The sequence below is a fragment of the Rhinopithecus roxellana genome, chromosome 13, assembly GCF_007565055.1.
Source record: "Rhinopithecus roxellana isolate Shanxi Qingling chromosome 13, ASM756505v1, whole genome shotgun sequence".
Classification (NCBI taxonomy): Eukaryota; Metazoa; Chordata; class Mammalia; order Primates; family Cercopithecidae; genus Rhinopithecus; species Rhinopithecus roxellana.
The window spans coordinates 43,079,978-43,106,114 of NC_044561.1; positions in this window are offsets into that span (position 1 = coordinate 43,079,978).

Sequence of the window (26,137 nt, forward strand, 5' to 3'; positions counted from 1 at the left end):
ACAACACACTTCTAAATAACCCTGACTCAAATAAAAAAATCATGATGGAAATAACAAAATACTTTAAACTGAATAATTATAAAGATTTAACATTTCCAATCTCATAGCTTATGCAGAACTTAGGAGAAATTTTATAGCTTTGAATAAATATGTTTTAAAAGAAGCATGTTTGATAATTATCAAAACTTTCATCCGAACAAGTTAGAGAAAGAAAAAGAAATTAAACCCAACAAAGTCAAAAGATAGAAATAGTAACGTTAAGAGCAGAAATCAATTTAATAGAAAGCAAATACTTACAGAGGATATCGACAAAGCTAAAAGTAGATGCTTTACACTGATGATATTTATAGACCACTTGCAGAGTACTTCAGAAAAACGAAAGATGCTAAAAATTAAAAATATCAACATATTTTTAAAAACAGTAAGAATCCTGTAATTGTTGAAGGAATGAGGGTATGATTTAATATTTTATGATAATTACTTAAAAATTAAATAAGATGTGAAAAACATACATTACTACAACTGACAAAAAAAATGGGAAAACCTGAAGATTTTTAATATTTTCTAATCCAGTTGATTCTATTAAAATTGTTTCCACCAAAAATTCCAGACCAAGGTGGCTTCACTGGTGACTTCTTCAGAATATTTAAGAAATAAATAACAGCAGTCTTTATGAAAAGTTTCAGAAAATAGAATATCAGGAAACATTTCCAAATTTATAATTTTGATTTTAGAAAAACTGTCATGGGCATTTCAAGAAAGGAAAATTTGGTGGTGTCATCTCTCTCTGATTTTTCATGTTTCTTGCCTTATGTTGATGGCAGTCTGTGGATTTGAAGAAGTGGAGACTTATTCTAGTCTTTTCAGACGGGCTTTGTCTGGGAAAGCCTTTCGCCAGTCAGACCATCCAAAAATTTGGGCAGGCTATCTGCCATGATCAGTGGGCAGACTTGCTGCTGGAGTCTTCAGACAGGCAGGCCAGGTGCCTGGGTCAGCAGTTAGGGAGGCCAGGTGCCTGAGTCAGCAATTAGGGAGGCCTGGTCCCTGGGTCTCTGGAGTCACACCTGGAACCTAGATCTGCTGTGGTAGACCAGTTCATTGAATCCAGGTGTATGGGCCTGGAGCTGTTGTTTGCAGGGACCAGTCTGGAACCTGGGTCCACTGGGCTGAGCTGGTTTTAGGGTAGACCTTCAACCTGAGTCTGCAGAGGCCTGCTAGGCACTGAGCTGAACCTGGTGCCTGGAGACACAGGGGCAGTCCTGGAGCCTGAGTTCATGAGGGCTAGTCCAGGGCTGGGCTCTACTGGGTCAGACTTGGATCCTGGGTCTGCTGGAGCACAGGCCTGAGAGACTAACCTGGCACTTGGCAGGCCTGGAACTGATGTTTGCAGATGGTGGCCTGGTGCCTGAGTCCAGGAGTGCTGACCCGGTGCTGGAGATGTCCTGAAGCCTGGGCCTGTGGGGGCCAACCTGGTTGTGGGTAGGCTTGGCTTTGAGGCAGGCTTGGAAGCTCAGTCTGTGCGTACCTGCTTGGAGTGTGGGGCCGAGGGGGCCATCCAGTGCTGGGTTTTACTAAGGCAGGCCCAGGGCCAGGGCAAAGTCCAGTGCTCATTTCCTTCTCCCTCCCCCAGCAGTGAGCATTTCTCTCCATGTTGTGCTGCCTGGGGGTTAGATTACCCTTGGGTGAGCATAACCTGAAACTTTCTTCCCCTTTTCAATGGTCTGTTATTATTTCTGTGCTACCTGCATGTGCTGTGATGTCTCACCTGGTTTCGTGAGCTCTTGTCAAGGTAGTTTTGCATGAGGATAGATGTTCAAATGGATATTTCTGCAGGGGGACAAGCACAGAAAAGTCCTGTTCTGCCAGCCTGCTGCCATCCTGCCTGTATATGCTATCAACAGAGGATGAGGACATGAACGAACTTAAATGTTACGTTATTTCACATAGTATTTTAAAATATCAAATACTTGAGAATAAATGATCAAAGACGTACGATAACTCGACACTGAAAACTAGAGACTGCAAACGATTTATATAAATGAGCATATGTCTCTATTGAGATACTCAACATTGTTAAGTCTCACCAAATTTTCTATAGCATCAATAAAATTCCAATCAAATTCTCAGCAGATATATTTGAGGAAATTAACAAGCTAAATGTAATACTTATATGGAAATTCAAAGGACCATCAATATTCATGAATCTTTGTGATCTTGTGATAAGCAAAAGAAAAAGTTAAACATGACTTGGAAAGCACTGATTATAAAAAAAAATTTAATATATTGGACTCATAAACACTTAGCTGTGTCAATCAAAACATACTAACCATTAAGAGAGTTAAAGAGAAAACCCAGAGTGGGACAAGATATTTGCAATACTTGCATCAGACAAATGACTCCAGAATATTTAAAGAGATTCTGGAAATCAATAAAAAAGAGATAAACAACCTATTTTTTATGGGCAAAACAATCAAATGGGAATTTCTCAAAAGAGGATATCCAAGACTATTATTCATACTGAAAGGTGCTTAATATAATTGTTAATCAGGGAAATACAAGTTAAAGAACATGATATCAGTGCACACCCACCAGAAAGGAATAGATCTGTAGAATTTCTAAATGAATCTTATCCCTTAGCTCAACTTGTTGCAGCATCCCAGGCAAACCTTAAGGAGGGCTCCATTAATCCTCATGTTGCAAAATGATTTTTTTTATTTTGGAATTTAATTATATAAACAGAAAAATATAAATATTAGAACTTTTCTTAAACTCAAAACCGTATTTCCCTCAAGTGATACAGGAGTGACATCTCCTACATTTTAAAGTAGCAGCACTGCATTTTCTGGTAGTACTAACATGGGATAAAACTTGATTTCTTTTTTTTCATTATTATACTTTAAGTTCTAGGGTACATGTGCACAATGTGCAGGTTTGTTATGTATGTATACATGTGCCATGTTGGTGTGCTGCACCCATTAACTCATCATTTACATTAGGTATATCTCCTAATGCTATCCCTCCCTCCTCCCCCCACTCCACGACAGGCCCCGGTGTGTGATGTTCCCCATCCTGTGTCCAAGTGTTCTCATTGTTCAATTCCCACCTATGAGTGAGAACATGTGGTGTTTGGTTTTCTGTCCTTGTGATAGTTTGCTCAGAATGATGGTTTCCAGATGCATCCATGTCCCTATAAAGGACACGAACTCATCCTTTTTTTATGGCTGCATAGTATACCATGGTGTATATGTGCCACATTTTCTTAATCCAGTCTATCATTGATGGACATTTGGGTTTGTTCCAAGTTTTTGCTGTTGTGAATAGTGCCACAATAAACATACGTGTGCATGTGTCTTTATAGCAGCATGATTTATAATCCTTTGGGGATACGCCCAGTAATGGGATGGCTGGGTCAAATGGTATTTCTAGTTCTAGATCCTTGAGGAATTGCCACACTGTCTTCCATAATGGTTGAACTAGTTTACAGTCCCACCAACAGTGTAAAAGCGTTCCTATTTCTCCACATCCTCTCCAGCACCTGTTGTTTCCTGACTTTTTAATGATTGCCATTCTAACTGGTGTGAGATGGTATCTCATTATGGTTTTGATTTGCATTTCTCTGATGGCCAGTGATGATAAGCATTTTTTCATGTGTCTATTGCCTGCATAAATGTCTTCTTTTGAGCAGTGTCTGTTGACATCCTTTGCCCACTTTTTGATGGGGTTGTTTGATTTTTCTCATAAATTTGTTTAAGTTCTTTGTAGATTCTGGATATCAGCCCTTTGTCAGATGGGTAGACTGTAAAAATTTTCTCCCATTCTGTAGGTTGCCTGTTCACTTTGATGGTAGTTTCTTTTGCTGTGCAGAAGCTCCTTAGTTTAATTAGATCCCATTTGTCAATTTTGGCTTTTGTTACCATTGCTTTTGGTGTTTTAGTCATTAAATCCTTGCCCATGCCTATGGCCTGAATGATATTGCCAAGTTTTCTTCTAGGGATTTTATGGTTTTAGGTCTAACATTTAAGTCTTTAATCCATCTTGAATTAATTTCTGTATAAGGTGTAAGGAAGGGATCCAGTTTCAGCTTTCCACATATGGCTAGCCGATTTTCCCAGCACCATTTATTAAATAGGGAATCCTTTCCCCATTTCTTGTTTTTGTCAAGTTTTAACCATCTGATCTTTGGGATAAAACTTGATTTCTAGATCTCAAATTACAGCTTTAAAATTCTCTTTCTAATGCATGCTGATCTCTCTTTTCTGAGATTTTTTTTTCCCACAATCTTTCTCATTGTATTTTTTTTTCCCTCAAATCAAGCCCAGTGCTGGTAAATTAGTGAGATGTGTGTCTCTTGGTGCTTAGCAAACAGGGGAGAGGCTTGTCTTTATCTTCCTTCTCCAGGTCACCATTTCAGAATCTCACTGTCTTCTAAACTCGATGCTGGAATTAACTTATTTAATTTGTTGCTTTTATTAAGTAGAGATTGTATATTCTTTTACTTACAATTTTTAAAAGATTAGAACATTTTACACACTTTTCTAACAGATAAAGTTGCTTTTCATTTATATGGCCTTTAATTAAATTGATGTGCATCAGTGTTACTTGGCAGAAAACTTTCCTGTCTTTGATTAAAAGACAAACTAAATGATCATCCTTAGTTCTGGAGCAACAGGAAGAAATATCCTGGACATTATTTGGGGAGGGGGATGCAGACTAAGTTCCCCCAGGCCCCTCACTGTACTCGGCTCAGTTCTCCTATCTGTAAGCTGCTCTCTCGACATCCTCTGTCCTCACCTTAGGAAAGGGGAAGTACTACCTCCACACACCCACATACACACAAACACACACCACACACACCACACAAACAGATACTATATACCATACACACCACACACACAAACACCACATACCACACACACACCACAAAAACACATACCACATACCACATACACACAAGCACACACACACACCACATAACACACACACACCACACAAACACCACATGCCACACACACACCACACAAACGCACACCACACATGCACACAAACATCACATATCATACACAGACCTACACACACAAAGACACACACTCACCACCACATACTCCCCCCACACTAAATACCACACACACCACACACACCACACAAATACACATACAAATACCACATACCCCACACACACCACAAAAACACATACCACATACACACAAGCACACACACACCACATAACACACACACCACACATGCAGACATACACATACCACCACATACCCCCACACACACTACATACCATACACACCACACAAACACACATACAAATACCACATACCACACACACACCACAAAAACACATACCACATACACACAAGCACACACACACACCATGTAACACACACCACACAAACACCACATACCACACACACACCACACAAACACACACCACACACACAAACACCACATACCACACATACACAGACATACACACATAAAGACACACACACACCACCACATAACCCCCATACATTACGTACCACACACACACCACATACCACACACACACACCACACATACCCCCCAAACACAAACATACACTACCTACCACTACATACCACACTCATCACACAGCACACCATACACATACTACACTACATACAAATCTCACACACACACACCCCACACACAAACACACACCATATACCACACACACATACAAACACACATACAATCTCCACATACACATAAACTCACACCATATATTATACACACCACACATGCACTGTACAAACACACACACCACAAACACACATGACACATAACACATACGAACACACACCATAGAAACACATACACCACACACATAAACACACACTACGTACCACACTACATACACATCACACACCCCCACACTCAGACACACACACCACATACAATGACACACACCACACACAACTCATGTACCACACTACATACACATCACACACACACACTCCCACACAGAAACGCACACACCACACACCATATACTACACACACACACCACATACCACATACACCATACACACACCACACAAATGCACACACCCTACACATATCACACATACTCACACCAGACACACACCACATACCACACATACATCACACACACACACCACTGCCCACACACAAACACACACACAAGACTCACCACATACCACACATACTCACACCACATACACACAAGTACACACATCAAACCCACACAAAAACCCACACCACATGCACCATATATCACACACACCATACAAATACACACACTACACACAAAGCTACACTCACACTGCACACACACACATTCATTAGAATGAAAAGAGAAAAGTTATCCCATTACCTTGGTGCTTCCCCTCAAGCATCTTTATTTTCCTGTTCCCTTTACAATTTGCAGACGACCCTAACACAGGCTGAGGGGGTGATCCTGAGGTGACAGGATCCCGCAGAAGGTCATCAGTCCTGCAGCAATCCGGCAGCAGCATCTCCAGAAGTGTGGGGGTACTGTTGGCCCAATTGACCAATACAGTGGCACAGGCAAGCTTGAAAGATCCCTTCCTGAGAAGGGTGGAACAGAAGCCACTGCTCCACAGCCCTGAAGAAAAGCTGGGGCAGGTGCCGAGTAAACAAGGGCTGCTGGCTCTGGAGTCACCACTTGGGAGTTGGAGCCACTTTCCAGCAACCGATCCTCTCCAAGTCTCCATTTCTTCCTCAGTAAAATGACACATGGGTTAAATGAGAGAGAAGGTGGGGACATGGCCTGTAGGCTATAAATCCATACAAAGGACTGTCTGCTGTTCGTATCAGCGACCACACCAAGAATGAGAGATGAGAGGAGGGGATTTTCTAATATATAATAGCGAACAGGAAGCTACGGAGCTGGAGAAGAGCTGGTGCTGGGGGAAGAAAGCTTGAGGTGATTTCTGAGGAGCTGGCTTTCCAGAACTCTAACAAGACAGCGGCTTGAAGGCCTCAAGTTGCTCTAAACCTTGCTTGGCCCTTTGAATGCCAGAATGCTCCTGAGGATGAAGCATCAGTAGGTCAGGAAACTGGCTTCTGCTTTCTGTCTCCAAGGACCCAGGTGGGGTCCGGCCAGCCAAGGCTGGAGGCCACAGGATTGCTGTCGTGGGACAGCAGGAAACACCTCGACAGGCAGGACTGGGTTTCTTTGAAGCCTCCATTGCTTTTTTAGGAAGAACTTAAGTTATTCCATCCCAGTTCTGTCAGAGTCTCAAGGGTCTCCTTTCCTAGGTAAAAGCATGTTTCCCTGCTTGTTAGAGACCATCCATCCTGGCAACATCCCCTAAATATTCATGTAGTACATCCCCTAGGGGCAGTTTTATGGGGAAAGTATGTGTTAGCAAAAAAAAAAAAAAAAAATCTAAAAGAGTTTCAAATTATGGAACATTGTACAAAATGCATGTGCTTATCAGGAGATGCAGCCTTTCCAGATATCCCTGAAGAAACTATTTTTTTTCTGAAAAGAGCTCGATTGGGAAAATCCTCCAATTTCTGCTTTCCTGGAGGAGCGGACCAAGGGTGTGACGATGCTTTGTCTTCTCTGCCTTCAGGCCTTCATCAGCAGAAAGAGTCTGCCCATGGAAACGGACATTAAGTAGAAACATTTACTTTGTATTTCATATTGGTGTTATTTTACACAGATGTATCAGGACCCAGATTGCAATGGTTGAAGGAAAAAAACTCATATATTTTGTGAATGTGGTAGAACAGCGGGTGATATTTTTATCTATTTTTCCAAATTCTGTAACATATTGTCTTTACAGTTCAAAAGAAATATTATGATCACGCATGTTTAGTTTAGAGAATCTGAACGTGCAATGCATTCAGTTCAGAGGACTGATCTAGCTTGTCACACTTTCTCTGCATTATTTTGGGAACTGTGGTCCTGGCAGCCTCTTCTAGCTGATGCTGTAGCAGTCTAGGGGACAAGAGCAATAGCATCACAAATAGGAAAACATGGGGTTTGATTGGAAGAAGCTTCCCATGAATATGACTAAGACTTACATTGCTGAGCAGAAAATCCTACAAGGTTAAGTTTCTTATAGAATTGATGTCAAAACTCACAGTGAGCCAAACACCTAAACATAGTTGACCATTGAGCAACATGGCAGTTAGGGGCGGCAACTCCCCATGCAGTCAAAAGTCTGTGTATAACTTTTGATTGCCCAAAACTTAACTACTCATAGCATACTAGTGGCCAGAAACCTTGCTGATAATACACACAGTTGGTTAACAAATATTTTGTATGTTAAATGTATTATATACTCTGTTCTTACAATAAAAAAAAAGTTACTAAGAAAATCATAAAGAAGATAAATATATTTGCTATTCACGAAGTGGAAGTGGATCATCGATATCTTGGTTCTCATCATCTTCACGTTGAGTAGGCTGAGGAGAAGGAGGAAGAGGAGGGGTTGGCCTTGCTGTCTCAGAGGTGACAGAGATGGAGGAGGTGGAGGAGGTGGAAGAGGGGGACAGAGGAGGCAGGCACACTTTGTGTAAACTTCATTGAAAAGATCTCCGTCTGGGCACAGTGGCTCACTCTGGTAATCCCAGCACTTTGGGAGGCCGAGGTGGGCGGATAACAAGGTCAGGAGATCAAAACCATCCTGTCCAACATGGTGAAACCCCATCTCTACTAAAATAAAAAAATTTAGCCAGGCATGGTGGTGCGTACTTGTTGTCTCAGCTACTCAGAAGGCTAAGGCAGGGGAATCGCCTGAACCCGGGAAGCGGAGGTTGCAGTGAGCTGAGATCCTGCCACTGCACTCAATCCTGGTGACAGAGCAAGACTCCATCTCAACAAAAAAAAAAAAGAAGAAGAAGAAGAAAAAAAATCTGCATATAAGTGGACTTAACATAGTTCAAATCCTTGTTGTTCAAGGGTCAACTGTACAGCATTTTGCATTTTTAAAGGCAGAAACTAAGATCTACTGATAATCTACTCTGTCAGGCACATGTTTTATTGTCTTTTTAAATATTCACAGCAACTCTCCATCACCCTCACATGACTTATAAGGCTCAAAAGAGGGAGGTGACTAATAAGTGGTAGGATGCAGAGTATAGAAACTGCATATCTGTGATATTACACCTGCTATTTGAAGAATACTAAGAAATTATTTCCAAAACTCTTCTTGCCATTTGTATATCTTCTTTGGTGAGGTGTCTCTTCAGATCTTCTGCTCATTTTTTTTTTTTTTCTTTTTTTTGAGACAAAGTCTCACTCTTGTCCCCCAGGCTGCAGTGCAATGGTGTGATCTCGACTCACTGCAAACTCTGCCTCCCGGGCTCAAGCGATGCTCTGGCCTGAGCCTCCTGAGTAGCTGGGATTACAGGTGCCTGCCACCACGTCTAGCTAATTTTTGTATTTTTTAGTAGAGATGGGGTTTCACCATATTGGCCAGGCTGGTCTTGAACTTCTGATCTCAGATGATCCACCCGCCTCGGTCTCCCAAAGTGCTGGGATTACAGAGGTGAGTCACCACGTCCGGCCCTTTTGCTCATTTTTTAATTGAATAGTTTGTTTCCCGATCGTTGAATTTAAATAGTACTTTGTATACTTTGGATTCAAGTGCTTTGGCAGTTATGTGCTTTGCAAATATTTTTTTCCCAGTGTGTGTCTTCTCTTTTTTTATTTATTATTTTATATTTTGAGACAAAGTTTTGCTCTTGTTGCCCAGGCTGGAGTGCAATGGCATGATCTTGGCTCACTGCAATCTCTGCTTCCCAGGTTGAAGTGATCCTCCTGCCTCAGCCCACCAAGTAGCTGGGATTACAGGTGCCCACCACCACGCCTGGCTAATTTTTTGTATTTTTAGTAGAGACGAGGTTTCACCATGTTGGCCAGGCTGGTCTCCAACTCAGGTGATCCATCTGCCTCAGCCTCCCAAAGTGCTGGGATTACAGGCGTGAGCCATTGCGTCTGGTCTGTGTCTTCTTTCTTTCTATTGCTACTGTTTACAGATCAAGGTGGCAAGAATTAACATTTTAAGAATATCAAGCCTTCCAGTGCAAGGACATGCAATCCAGTTTACTTTATTTGATCTTTTCATAAAAGATTGTCTCTTTCCACATACAGATCTTGTAATACTTTGTTAAGTTTATGCCACAGAATTATAATTTTTTCTTTTATATCTTTCTTTCTTGCTCCTCTATTTTTTCCTTGTGTGTGTGTGTGTGCTTTGCTGTGCTAGTTTCCTAGGGCTGCTCTAACAAGGTACCACAAACTTGGTGGCTTAAACAGAAATTTATTGTCTTACAGTCCTGGAGGCCAGAAACCCAAAATCCAGGTGCTAGCAGGGTTGACTTCTTCTGAGGGCTGTGAGAGAAGGTTCTGTCTCATGCCTGTTTTACAGTTGCTGGCAGCTGCAGGTGGTACCTGCCTTGTAGATTGCCTTCTCCTTGTGTTTTCACATCTTCTCTCTGTGCCTGCCTCTGTCTCTACACACGCTGTTCTTTCTAATAGAACACCAGTCACATTGGATTAGGGGCCTACCTTGTCATGTATAACCTCATTTTAGCTAATCATATCTGTAATGACCCTATTTCCAAACAAGGTCACATTATGAAGTACTGGGGGATTAGAACATCAGTATACTTTTTTTGGAAGCGGGGGAACACAATTCAATACATAACTTAATGTAAATGATGTTTTTTGTATTGTAAATATCAAGTGTTCATTGCTGATATATACACAAGCAACTGAATGTTATATGTTTACTTTGTGTTCTATGGTTTACAGTATTATTAGCTCCAGGACTTTTTTGTCAATTCTTTGGGATTTTCTACATAGACAATCATGTCATCTATAAAGAAAGACAGTGTTATTTCTCCTTCCCCAATGTATAACTTCTATATCCTTTTTCTAGCACTAGCTACAACTTCCAGTACAATGAAGAAGTGGTGAGGAAGGACTTTATTGCCATGTTCCTGATATTAGGGGTTAAGGGTTCAGTTTCTTATTATTAACTGAGATGTTAGCTGTAGGTTTTTTTTTTTTTAATGTTTTATTATCAAGTTAAGGGAGCCTCTCCTGTTTCTCCTTGTGTAGGTTTTAATAAATTATGTCTTTCAAAAAATTGGTCCATTTCTTCTAAGTGATCAAATTTAGGGGCTAGAATTGTTCATAGTATTCCTTTTAATGTCCATAGATCAAGAGTAATGATCCTTCTTTTATTTCTGGTATTGGTATTTTTGGTCTTTTCTTGGTTTTCGTGGCTAGAGGTTTATCAATTTATTGATCTGTTCAAAGAAATAGCTTTTAATTTTATTGATTTTTCTCTACCATTTTTGCATTCAAAATATCCTTGATTTTGGCTCTAATATTTTTTCTTCTGCTTGTTTTAGGATTAAATTACCCTTCTTTCTCTAGTTTTCTAAGATGAAAACCTAGGTTATTGATTATAGATCTTTATGCCTTTCTTACATATACGTTTAATGCTATGAATTTCTCTCAAAGCACTGCTTTTGCTGCATTAACTAATAAACTAATGTTGATTAATAGTATTTTATTTTCATTCAGATCAAAATGTTTAATTTCTATGAGACTTTTTCTTTGACCAATGTACAATTTTGGCTTTTGTTGCTTGATTTCCAAATATTTAGGGATTTTCCAGCTTTCTTTCTGTTATTTATTTCTAGTTTCATTTCAATGTAGTTTGAAAACATACTCCAAAGGTTTTCTACCCTTTTAAAATTTTAAGAAGAGTTTTATGGCCCTGAATGTAGTCTGCCATGGTAAAGATGAATTTAGGAAGAATATGTACTCCACTTTTTTTGGGTGGAGTATTCTATACATGTCAAATAAATAAACCTAATTATAAAGCTGTTCAGATCATCTATATCCTCACATATCTTCTCTGCCTGCTTAATCTACCAAGTACTGACAAAGGAATGTTGAAGCCTCCAACTACATAATCAATGTGTCTTTTTCTCCTTTCAATTCTATCAGTTTTGGCTACACATACTTTGATGCTCTGTTGCGAGATTTATAGATATGAAGGATTTTCATGTTTTGGGTTTTTTTTTTTTTTTTTTTGCAGAATTAACCCATTTATCATTAAGTGATACTCCTCCTTATCTCTGAGAATTTTCCATATTTTGAAATTTACTTTGCCTGAAACTAATATATCTACTTTAGCTTTCTTTTGGTTAATGTTAGAATAATATATCTTGTTTCAGCTCTTTAACTTACCCGAGTGCTTAAATTTAGAGACCTGGGTCTTGTTTTTAATCCACCTTGACAATCTCTGTCCTTTGATTGTAGGTAGACTATTCATATTAAAGTGACTATTGATGTGGTTGGATTAATATCTACCATGTTTGTAGCTGTTTTCTACTTGTTGCACTTTTTGTGTCTATCTCATCTCCTTTTCTGCCTACATTAGTTTTAGTTGACCATTTTATGTATATTTTTCTTCTCCTGTCTTAGCATATCAATTATCCTTATTTATTTATTTATTTATTTTGAGACAGAGTCTCACTCTTTCACCCAGGCTGGAGTGCAATGGTGCGATCTTGGCTCACTGTAGCCTCTGCCTCCGGAGCCCCCAGATTGGGATAAGGCTCTGACTAAGCATCTCCTCTTGCTGGTGGAGCCTTAGTTATGGAGAATACCCTGGATATATCTCAGAATGGTGACTTTTCCCCTCCCTTTGCCAAAGACAACAAGGAGATTTTCCTTGGCTCTTCGATGTGAGAACCTGGTAGCATTCCTAGAGGTAAAGCCTACAAAAATATGGAGCCCCCTAAGACTGCAGTCCTAGGAATTTCCCACCCTCACCCCAGTCCATACTCAGCTTCCAGCAATCCAACAACATTACCAGTTACATGCTCCTACCTCATGGCGCCAGTGACGTCTGCTCCAGATAAGCAGATCTGGGTGGCTGCATCTTTCTAGCGCTCTGATGGATTGAAAAGAGGTTTTTGAGTTTCAGCTTTTTTAGCTCTTTTCTTGTTGGAAGGATGGGAGTAATGACTTTCAAACTCTTTACATTTTGAAGCTGAAACTAGAAATCCTGGATATATTTTTTAAGGTTAAAAAAATCAGGCTTCCAGTCATGCTGGATATGGAGGTGAGAAAAAAGAAATTGATTGGAAGTTTTTAGTTATAATAATCAAAAGTTGCATTCACTGTACACAATGTTTGTGGTCTATGAGCATTACCTGGTGTTGGAAAAACAGTCCATTACATGTTATGCCTCAGCTTGCTTCTGAATTCAGAGGCCCTGAGCAGTTAAGCTGGTATTATTTCCATTACGAGGTGGCACAGCAAACACTGTGTGCTTCTGGGTTCAGAATTACTTTGCCCTTCAGGGTTACCCAAGGGAAATCTTGAGAAAAATACCTTCTAAATGGGTAATTTTAACAGTGCTGTGTTATAAATATATCCTTGGCTCCAAGTCAGGCACTCTGCAGCTTTCAGCAGCTACTGGGTCTGAGATGCTCTCTCTGCTGTTTGAAGCTTACTGTCTCCGTGTTATGGACAACAGCCTGCAGCCCCAGGGATGCCAAGGTACCGGCACACTTTGGGAATGAACATTTAGTGGAGGAGGCTTACACCCAACCCTATCAGGAGCTGCTTGCCCACTTATGGGGCAATGGCACAAACAGGTCTGGATTTTAATCCAGGCTCTGGACTAAGATATAACTCCTTCGCCTGTGTTTTGGATCTGTAACATGGGCATAGTCATAATTGTGTCTTGTGTGTGTGTGTGTGTGTGCATGAGACAGAGTTTCACTGTCGCCCAGGCTGGAGTGCAACCTCTGCTTCCCAGGCTCAGCCTCCTGAGTAGCCGGGACTACACGCACGTGCCACCAATGCCTGGTTAATTTTTGTGTTTTTTGTAGTGACGGGGTTTCATCATGTTGCCCAGGCTGGTCTCGAACTCCTGAGCTCAAAGCAATCTGCCCGCCTCAGTCTCCCAACGTGCTGGGATTACAGGCGTGAGCCACCACGTCTGGCCATAATTGTGTCTTAATGATCATGAAATTTAACCCTGATGCATGTAACATAAGTGCCCAATCAATACAAACTTGTCATTTGGGTTGCTCACTGCTGCCAGCTTCATGGTTTTATAAAAGTTCTTTTATGGTGCTCCTGAGAGGGTGTGGGCTGGGAAAGGTGGAAGAGGTGACGGTGTGAAGCCGCTCCTTGGGGACTTCTGGGTCCACCCATGAGTGAATGCCCTGCAGAAATTAAGAAGGGGATGGGTGAGAGGACAAGTGACCTCACAGAATCCAGGGTCCCTGTAGCACCCTAAACACCAAATGAACAATGAAGGCCCAAGCGGGAGGTGCTGGCTGGCACCCTGACTGCGTGCTTCTGGCACGCCCATTAGGAGAGAGGAGAGCAGAGGATCGTGCAAAGACACCTTTTTATCCCTGGGGGAACCATGCATTCACTGAGAAATGAGAGTTGTTCTTCCAGAATTCTGTCCTTCTGACAGGTAACGGAACTGTCATGTGAGAGACAGATTTCATCTTTGCAGATGTTAACGCCACATAGGAGCCCACATGGTATTATAGTGCAGATACCTATCATGTGCATCTCGGGAGTTTGTGAAGCATGTATACTGGGCATGGCTGACATACAGAGTTCAGTGAAAGAAAAAAAAAAAAAGGGAGAGGGCAGGAAGTTGATGGAAAATGTATAATGTAAATATTGACCCAACAGACCTCTAAAAATATAAGCTCCATTTCTTACCAAGAATTCTCTTTGCTCTTTGGAGATGGCATGGCAACGACATCTCATGCTCACATGAGCGGCCCCACTGTTCTGTGAGCTTTGGTGTTGTAATTCCTTACTGCTTGCACCACCGCTATGAAGAGGCCCTTTACTGTCCACATTCTGTATAAAAGGAAACAGATCCCGAGAGGTCAGGGTCACCCAGCAAGCAAGTACAGAGAAAAGATTCCGCTGTCTGGCCTCTGGATGGGAGCTCTTCACCTCCACGCTACAGGCCGCCATGTGGTCTGGCATTGGCCTGGGTGTCAGGCAGCGCCCTGTGCAATCTCTGGCCCTGCCATAGCCAGTTATGTAAATTCTTAGAGACTCAGTTTGCTCATCTGTCACATGTGAAAAGAGGTAGCATTCATCTCCTAGGATTGCTGTGAGAGTCAAAACTGAAATATCTAGCAGAGCTGGCCCTTAGTAAATGGCTAACAAGTGGTACTTCTTCTTGTAAGAAGTGAGAGCCTGAGTTGTGTGTTCAAAACTGTCATCACTCTTGCTCTCTGTGAGTGCAGCCAGGACAAACACAGCCAGGGCATCAGTGGTGCACATGGAGCCTATTAGAAATAAACAAGAGGCATAAAGCTGGTAACAGAAGCACCTCTTTCTGCCTGAGCGGGGCAGGTCTTCATGGTTCTCATCAACCCAAGGCTCTGGCTCCCCACCTTTCAAAGCTGTCACCCAAGTTTACGAAGCTCTTTTTATTTTCACCTATGCCATCAATGAATCATCCCCAGCTTTTCTCAAGAAATCCGCCATTGGGTGCGACGTTGCTATGAGACTCTCAAGTAGACACACAAATGGGGCCACCAAGCTGAGTGGCAGGCTTGGGATGATCAAAACCACGGTCTCCATGAGTGTTTTAAAAAGAGCAAATTGTAAAAACTCACCACCTTCCTCACACCAAGCCTGGAAATTACATCAAGAGCTGATCAGGGGATGGATTCTCAGGACCTACAGGAAAATTTAGAAAATCTCAAGGAAAAAGCTCATCATGCTGGCTAAAAACATAGAAAATAGCCCCATTAAAGTTTTTTTTTTGAGAGCATGACAAGGAATTAATGAGTCAACCAAGGGTGTCTTGCAGATGTGTTCAAAACACAAGCCAGTACCAGGAAATACTAGTTAGGAGCCATGTAGCCTGAGACTCTTCAGATCACGTAAGAGAAGTGCTAGCTTATTGCCAGTTGATCTCTGATGACAGCCAAGCCCTGCATAATAAGTCACGAATATCCCCGTGAGAGATGCAAAAGCTTTTTTAAAAAAAAAGTTTTAATTTAAAAAATTTAATCCATATATCCCTTATTATAAGAAAAATAAGGTTTTTTTTTTAAAAAAAATATGAGCATCCTAAGTTTTTCATGAGTTCCAAGGGTTTGTTTTGTTTGGTTGGTTGGTTTTTGTTTTTTCATAAGAACCAGTAAGACCAGGGTCTGATTAGAACTGGCAGGCGTGCAGCTCTTCCAAGACGTTGCTTCTGCTGGAAAGCCCGTACTGCTCTGGATGGCAGAGGCAGGAACAGGAAGAAAGTGGACAGTGTGATGAAGGCATCCCCCAAATCCCTAAAGAAACAGCACAAAAGTCTGCCCCAAAATTATTTCTGCCTGCTTCCAGGGTATGGGAAAATCATGTCTCAATATCTGGAAGAGAACTGGCCTAAACGCTATTTTATAAATAAATACATATATTTAAAATTATATGCATGTGCACGCACATATGTGCATGTACGTGTATGTGCATGCATGTACGTGGATGGATGGATGGATGGAGGGATGGATTCATGGATAGATGGTTAGATATAAACCATAAAGCTGGCATTTTCAGAAGCTGGGAATAGAAGAGCCAGGTATGCGGGATCTAAAGGCAAAAACCACGAGAGCAAACCTAGATTTAATCAAAGCCATGGTTCACAGAGGATCTGGTAAAGAATGGTCCCAGAAACCTGAGAAGCACCCTTATATAGCCCACTCAAAACAGGGGTGTGGCCCCAGAGCTACAGAGAACACCGGGGAAGCCAGATTCTGGGGTCTCAAACTCAAATGCCTGCAGGTTGGGGGCAGACTCTGAACTGGAAGGGAGACAGTTCACAGCTCCGGGATGGCCATTGCTCCATCCAGAGTACAGATCTTCCCATCTTTAAAGAAAAGAAAGGTAGCTTTTCCAATCTATCCGTTTTTAAATGTTGCCTGAATTTGTAAAAGGAAAGGGGACACACAAAACTCTTACGCAATTCATACCCATTTCCACAGCAGGTATTAACTGCGCTCCTCATGGTGTCGCTGGAACCCGGCACCTGAAGCTGACTGCAGCGATTCAGGAGGTAGAGAAGGTCGTTGCTTCCATAACATGTGGGTGCTGGCCAGGCATGCAGGGCGGGGACCACGTCAGGGATGAAGGAAGGCAGGCCTCCCCAAGGACTTGCGGGGGCCGGCGGGGTAGGGCTGGGAGAACTGAGGCCACCCCGTGGCCACTGAGGAGGATCTGGGGGCTTGGGAACTAAGGGAGCCTCTGAGCTGAGATGGGATCCTTTCCCACCCCAAATCACGCCTCCCTAAACTTCTTAGACACAGGCAGGCCTGCTTCCGGGGAGATCCCCAGGTCCTTTTGTTCACATGCTGGACCCATCTGTCTCTCTTTTCTCTTGTCATTTTTGTAAGACATCAGAGCTTTATTTGTCCTTTTCATTCAAACACATTTTCCAAAACTATCACTTATTTTTACATTTTGTTCCTGGCTTCTTTCTGCAATGAATGTTCATATAGACTGTGATGTGCGTTTCTATCACCCCATAACTTTTCAGTTTTCTTTGTTAACAATGTCTCCTCACCCTTAAAATTGCTTTTACAATTTTTAGTGATTTTTTAAGCATATGTCCTTAATCCAACTGCAATTTATTTTTGGATTCGGTCTGACATAGAGGTCCAACGTTATATTTTTCCAGATGGACAACCGGGAAGTTGTGCCAGCATCACTTTTCAGACAAGCCAACTTTTCTAAATAAAATGTCGATTCTACTTTTATCATGAATTTAATTTTCTTATATGTATTACAACCTATTTCTGGATCCTCTATTCTATTAATTAATTCATATGTTCCTATACTAAAACAATATTGGTTTGATTACTTTCAATGTGTAGTGTAAATTTTCTTCACTAATGTTCGAATTGTTTTCCAGGAAATTTTCAGGCTTCCTCCCACCCCCTGCAATATGATCATTTAATTCTATTCCAAAAGAAATCCTGTTGGGATTGCAATTTTGACACACGTGATCTTTTTACGACATTATGCGTTTCCGCCCAAGAACACACTTGCTCATTCCATCTACTCAAGGCTCATTCACCAGAGTCCTGACAGTGCTGAGGCCTGCACCTGCAGAACCCCGGAGCCCTCCACCCCCGGGAGGGAACCAAGTCCCAGTGGGGAGTGAGGAGAGGCGGTGCAGCCCTTTCTTTCACAACCCCTGCAGCCTGCCTGGCCTGAGAGGGGGTCATCGGATGCACTGTGCTAATTGCTCACCAGGTCCAGGCGCCAGATCCCGTGGATGACTGCAGAGAGAGGCACGGAGCACCTCGGAAGCCCAGGAGCATCCCAGTCCACCAGCTCACCATGACCACCACCCTCACGCTCACACACACTCACAGCCTCACACAGTCAGTTCCACACTCTCTCACACACACATTCTCACTCACATGCCCTCACACAAACACACACAGCCTCACACATATGCTCACACATTTACTCACATACATACACTCACACACATACTTTCATAGACACTCTCAGACCCAATACACTCACACACCCACATTCACTCACACTCACACGATACCGTCAAACACATACTCTCACACGCTCACACACATACCCTTTTACATACTCACACACACTTGCAGACACAATACACTCACAAACTCACACACACCCACACACATATTCACTCACACACATCCTGACACACACACCCCTGCACTCTCACACACCCCCCCACACACACACTTGCAGACCCAATACACTCAGACTCACACATGCCCACACACAAATTCACTCACACACACCTTCACACACTCTTACACACTCACAAATACCCACTCTCAAGCACTCACACTCTCACACACATACACTCACACACACTCTCATATACATACCCACACACATTCACACATACACATGCACCCACACATATACCCAACACAAACACACTCACAAATACACATGCACACCCCCAACCCCCACTCAAACACAAATATACACACACACACTACACACACATTCCCCCACTCCCACTCAAACACAAATATACACATACACAAGTGCACACTTACACACACCTGCACACTCTCACACACCCACTACACACACATACACACACATTCCCCACTCACACTCAAGCATAAACACACACAGATACTCACTCACACTCCCATACACTCATCTGCTTGTACACACAGACACACAATCCCCACATTCACACAAAGACATTCACACATACCACATACACAATCACACCCCCACACACACTCAGGCACGTGCACACATACACATTCACATAGCCCCACACTCACGCACATGAACTCACACACTCGCACTCACATGCATACACACACACTGACTGAATCTTGGAACTCAAAACTCGGACACCGGTCCCTTTTCCTTAAAGCCATTATCCCTAGAGAAATGAAAGGTTCTCAGAATGAATAGCATTTCCCAGCACATTGTAAATTCCCTCAATGTGAGTGACTTCATCAGGCCCCATTGTGCGAGGAGCTTGCTAGAGAGATAGAAAGGGTCGTGGGAGGTGGAGGCAGGACCTGGAGTCGCTGTGGGAAGTTCTGAAAGAGGATGTCTAGGCAAAAAGAAATGAGGAGATGAAGGTCTGTGACATCAAGGACAAATTGAGTCTCCTGATTTGGTGGCCTCCACCCTGTCCGCTGGATGCTTGCCCACATCTACTGTAATCGTTCTTTCATAACAGAAGGCAACGTGCTTTTCCTTAAAAGGCCAGATAAGTAGGATATTTTAGGCTTTCAGGGTCAAGAGGGAATATGGAGGATTGTGCATAGTTACATACACAACCATTTCAAATTTCACCAAAGGCAAAAACCATTCTCAGCTTGCAGGCTGCAAGAAAACAGGCAGCTGGCCAAACTTGGCCCATGGCCTACAGTTTGATGATCCTTGCTCTAGAACCTCCCCCAAATATTGTTCATGGAATTCCAGAAACCAATGCTGCCGTCCCACTAAAATATTGATAAGCACCTGTGCACATAAAAACTTGATTTCTGTAAACAGTTCCATACACACCACACATGGGCATTATACATTGAAAAAGACACCCAGAACCCGATCCTATTGACCCAGAATGACCAAGTCCTATAGTCCAGTAAAATTACTAGACCTAAAAAATATATCTGGACATCTACACAAACAAGCAAGTGCTTTATAGCTTTGTAAGGGGAAATACAGTATTAGCATCAGGCTTTTTGACAGCAATGGTTTAGCCATAAGAAAATGGAGTAGCATTTAAAATATGAAAGAAAATGTGAGCCTAAGGTTTAGAGCCAACAAACTGACTTCCATACATAAATGGCACAGAAAAACTGTTATCAGCATGTGTGAGCCCTTCTCGAGGAACTTGCTAAGGAATTAACTTCAGAAAGACAAAATGTCTAGTGAGGCACCAATAAAGGTACTGGTTGCAAGCTTTAAATAGTTACTTGAATAACTAAGTCCAATAATGTGGATTAAAAGGGAGAGAGCATGGTATGTATTGCTCTGTGCTCTGGCAAAATAGATACAATGTTACCGAAAATGGGGCCAAAATGGGTACAACATCCACAAAACAATTTAATGCTTTCATTAATGATACTGGCAGTAATAGCATTTGTATTGTTATTCTGAGACTTTTATAAGGTGGAATGAACAAACAAGCAATTATGGGATATTTTATCATTCCCGTGTCATTGAGAACCAGGGTTCTTAATCGGAAGAAAGAAGATTTAAATGTAGCATGGGAGAGTTTACAGTTCTATTTTGAATCCAATGGGTCAGCATGCACACAGAACATTTTGCACAGGGGCAGAACTCCCTGCATTGTGCTTCACCTTTACTGCACTTCTCAGACACTGCCCTTTCACAAACGGAAGGTTTCTGAAAACTATAAACTATACTGTCTAGGGATTCATACGAGAGGATAAAACTGTAAAGCAATACAAGAAAATTTTTACTATAAAATTCAGGGGACGCCAGAAGTGGTGGCTCATGCCTATAATCCGAGCATTTGGGATGTCAACACAGAGAGATTACTTGAGGCCAGGAGTTTGAGACCAGCCTGGGCAACATAGCAAGACCCCATCTCTACAAAAAAATTAAAATTAAAAAATCAACTGGGAGTGGAGTGGTGGTATGTGCCTATAGTACCAGCTACTCAGGAGGCTGAAGCAGGAGGATCACTTGAGCCAAAGAGGTCGAGGCTGCAGTGACCTATGATCATGCTACTGCACTCCAGCCTGGGCAAAAGAATGTGACTTTGTCTTTAAAATAAATAAATAAGAAGGAAAGCCAGAGGAGTGGCTACTTCAGGGAGATTTGGTATGATGGGATGGAGAAACTCCATGAAGGCTAGGAAAGCACCGTTTTTGACCTGGGTGATGGTTTTAAGTGCGCTCACATTATAAGTAAGTGATCTAGGCATGTGTTTCCTGCTGTTTTTGTAGAGCTCCTATATTTTACGATAAAAGTTTTTAACAGGAAAAAATAACAACAAATCCAGTAATTTTCAAAGTTATCTTCCCCTTCAAAGAGGAAATTTGTTTTCATTTACAAATTAGGGCTAAGACTTCAGAAGAAAAAAGAAGATAAAAAGTCAGGATATCGCTTTGGAGGAAGAATGTAAAGCAAAAATAATTAGCCCTATTTATATCAAGCCATGTGAAGATAATTTCTTACTGAATCAACGTCATGATATTGAGGGTTAAGATGCATATATGGTTAATGTGAGGTGCTTACAGTCAAAGTAGTTAATTAACTTAAGCAAAAAGAATAGTGTGAGATTTGAAGTTTCTAACTACATAGAGTGATACATTTCAAATATCAGACCCAACCACATTTTAAAAGTCAGAGTAGTCTGGACATGGTGGCTCACATCTGTAATCCCAGCACTTCGGGAGGCCAAGGCAGGTGGATTGCATGAGGCCAGAAGTTCAAGACCAGCTTGGCCAACATGGAAAACCCCACCTCTGCTAGAAACACAAAAATTATCCAGGTGTGGTGGTGTGCACCTGTAGTCCTAGCTACTTGGGAGGCTGAAGCACGAGAATCCTTGAACCCAGGAGGTGGAAGTTGCAGTGAGCCAAGATCGTGCCACTGCATTCCAGCCTGGGTAGCAAAGTAAGACTTTGTCATAAAATAAAATAAAATAAAATAAAAAAATAAATAATAAATTAAAAGTAAGATGATATATTCCAGAAATTTGAACCTTCTACTATAGTTGCTGATAGACTTGCAAATCCTATGATTTGCAAATTGGCTTACAAGTTGGCTTCATAGTGATTAGTCCAACAGGATCATTGAATGACGCCTGCCTATTCTTAGGCATGGCTGAAACTCATTTGATTTTCAACACTGTCAGTCTTAGCAATCAATATTTTGTCTTATACATTTTATTTGAAATATTTATGTGAAAAGGAATATGTAATAACTTTTTATACTGAAGGTTCATACTCACAGTTAAATACATTTCTAGTTAGTTGAGCAGGTGTTCTACTCAGAGCTAAGGCTGAAGGGTTTGCTTGAGCCATATGCCCTTTGAGAGAAGCAGGCCAGTAGGACCAAAGTGTGCTTGAGCTACCAGCAATCCAATTTGCCCTACTGTCTCCTTGGATCAAGTGTTGGCTCTGCTAGCCCAGGCACACAGTCGAATTGAATTAACAATGTTATTCAAAGCCTGGAATCACTATGATAGAGGAATGTTGTTTATCGGGTAAACTTATTCCTTATTTTAAATTGGATTTTTTCCCCAAGGTAAATTAAAATGCTTTATTAAAATAAATAAAACATTCTTAAGAGCCTCTCAGATTACAAACACAGCACACATACAAGAGACCTGTATTTCCTGGCTTTCTGTCCAAGGGCCAAACCGACACTTTGGGACATGGATTTCTAGGGCCCCTACTACAAAGAACAGTCTTGTTGCCTCTGAGAGTCCAGATTAGCTTCACCCAGTAGGATCTGAAGGTGGAAGCAAGGACTCAGAAATAGAAGAGGAAAGTGTGGAAACAAGCCAGGTGGAATTAGATCATATAGTGGAGAGGAAAATAGTAGGGCAACTTTAAATAAACTCTTTGTAAACTCTGGGGAGAAAATGTGCAATGAAGGTGCACTTGCAGGGGTTAGCTTTTTATATTTTTTAGGTCTGACCATGAATAGAGCTTCTGAAGAGCAGAAGTGGAGCAAGAAAACTCAAGGTGAAGGCCCTCAGAAGCAGGAAGGATCTCAGTGGTTACCCAGTCCAGCCTGGCCCCAGCCCACCACTCATGCAGCAGACGTTAATTCTTTGAGTAGCCTCTCAGGCAAGCTGTCAGCCAGTTGCTGAGGAAGGAATACAGGGACCTAGGAGACTAAAAGACAAACAGCTCCTGATCAGGCATGGGAAAAATTGATAAATGAAGTAAATCTTCATGGTTCCCAAGTTCCCTCCTCTCTGCCCTGTCTCCTCTGCAAAACAACTGCTACACTTTTTCACTGGCCCAGTACTCACTTATAGCCTGGCTGGGGGACTTTGTAATTAATTAGAGTTTCATAATGTGATGTGCTGCCTTGTGTGATAACAAGCTTCCTGTCATGGGAAGCAGCCAAGCCAAAGTTGCATGACCATGAACCAGGAACACTTCAGAAGTGTGTGGAATGGGAAAGCAGAACTGAGGCCCTCCGCTCACAAATAGTAGGAGGCTCTTATAGCACCAATTGCAGACATTGATATCAATTCAGCAAATCTTTATTGATCTTTTACAATAAGCCAGGCACTGTGCTGTCATCACCAGGAAACTGCAAGCTCAATAAGCACCAAGACCATGCATTCTTTATTCAGCATTCTAGACTCAACCCATTGTCTGGAACAAAGCAAGTATTCAATATTTGTGAAGTGAGTGAATGAATGAATCATTGGTACAATGCTGAATAATTGTTAACAAGGTGATATAATCAATTTTCTTACCCTTCAGTACCTAAGATTTACTAAATGTAAAGTGGGATTAATAACACTAACCTTTTAGGGTTATTACAAGAATTAAATTTTAAAATATAGATGCCTGCATTTGTCCATGAAACAGCAATTGATAAAGTACTTGCACTCTTGCCATTAAAAATAACTAGAAAAACTGGAAAAATATATGAAATAAATGTTTTCAGACATTGGACAATACCTACTACAGGACTGTGATCCCTGATTAAAGGTGGAAACAAACAAAGTGAACACTTAAGCCTTTCTGCCTGAAGACAATTTCCAGACTCCCCACTAGAGAGAGAAAACGCAAACAGATCCCAGCAGCCTGCTCAACTGTGGAAAAAATATATATATAGTTCAGGAAACTGGAGGCAGCTAGAACTTGTACAGCAGAATTCCAGAGGGAAGGAGGCTATACACACATACGCACACAAGAGCTACAACAATCTGCATCAGGAACCCTTGAATATGAATCTACACATGTCTAGGGTGAAATTCCATGAGACTTGGAGAAAGAACAGCTGCAGTAAAGGAAAATTATTTGTGGTAATAATAAGCTGAAATATTCCCAGAGCTCACATATGACTGGGAAGTTTTCAAGTTCCCACCAAACAGCGATTATTCATTAAGTACATGGGACTTTCATTAGAGACACAGGAAGGGATATGCCTTAGTAGAAGGAATAAACTAGGCCTAGAAGAAAAGGTTACTCTTGACCCGAGTCCATAATTTAAAAAAAAAAGAAAACTTGAAAGGATCAAGCAGGTCTACAAATAACTTAACTGCCTGCTAGAACAAAGTCCAACACCCTTTAAGGAATGAGACAAAATCCAGTACTCAATAGCATAAAATACAATGTCTAACTCCAGTAAGAAAACAAATTATTAGACATGTAAACAAGTGGGGAAATGTGACCAAGAACCAAAATAAAGAATCTATCAATGACAACAATGACAGAAATGATGTAATTAGCTGAAAAAGACATCAAAGCAGTTATTACTAATATTACAAATGAGCTTAACAAAGAGTTAAAGAAAAACATACATGCTATGAGTGAGATGAAAGATATCGTCAAAATGAACTGGTAGCGATAAAAAATACAGCATTTAAAATTAAAAATTCACTGAATGAATGGAAGTAACAAGAGATTAGACACTGCAGTAAACTTGAAAATATAGAAATAGAACCTATCTAAGATAAAATGTACAGATAAAAGAGGGGTGAAAAAAATGAAGGAAATCTCAGTGAGCTGTGTGATCCTATCAGTCACTCTAATACACAGATAACTGGAGTCCTAGAAACATAAAACAGGGTAAAACAAAAAAAAAAAAAAAGAAAGGAAAATAATGACTACAATTTTTTTACAAAATTCAAAGAAAACAAAAAAACTCAAAGATCTAAAAACCCAAATTAGGCTGGGCATGGTGGTTCACACTTGTAATCCCAGCACTTTGGGAGGCTGAAGTGGGAGGGTCACTTGAGCCCAGGAGTTTTAGACCAGCCTGGACAATATAGCAAAACCCCATGTCCAAAAAAAAAAAAAAAATAGCTGAGCACAGTGGCACATATCTGTAGTCCTAGCTACTTGGGACGCTGAGGCAGGAGGAGTGCCCAGGAGGTAAAGGATGCAATGAGCCATGATCACCCCCACTGCACTCCAACTTGGGTGACAGAGTGAGACAATCTCTAAAAATTTTTTAAAACCCACATTAGGATAAGCATGAAAAAAAGCCACACCAAGGTATATCATAAGCGAATTGCTAAAAACTGACAATAATGAGAAAATCTGAAAAGCAGCCAAAGAAACAAAGAGTATATTATTAAGAAACAAAGGTAAGAAAAAGCACCTGATATATTGACAGAAACCACACGAGCCAGAGGACAATGAATCAACATCATTAAAGTGCAAATAAAAACAAAAGTGACATCTCAGAAATTATACTCAGCACAGACGTTTTCCAATAGTAAGGAAAAATAAAAGTGTTTCAGTACAAAAAAAAGAAAAACAAAACAAGATATTTCACCGCCAGCAGACCACAAAAGAAGACATGTTAAAGAAAATTATTCAGGTAGAATAAAAACAGCACCACATGGGAATCTCTACACAAAGAAATGAACAGCACCAGAAATTATCAATATGTGGGT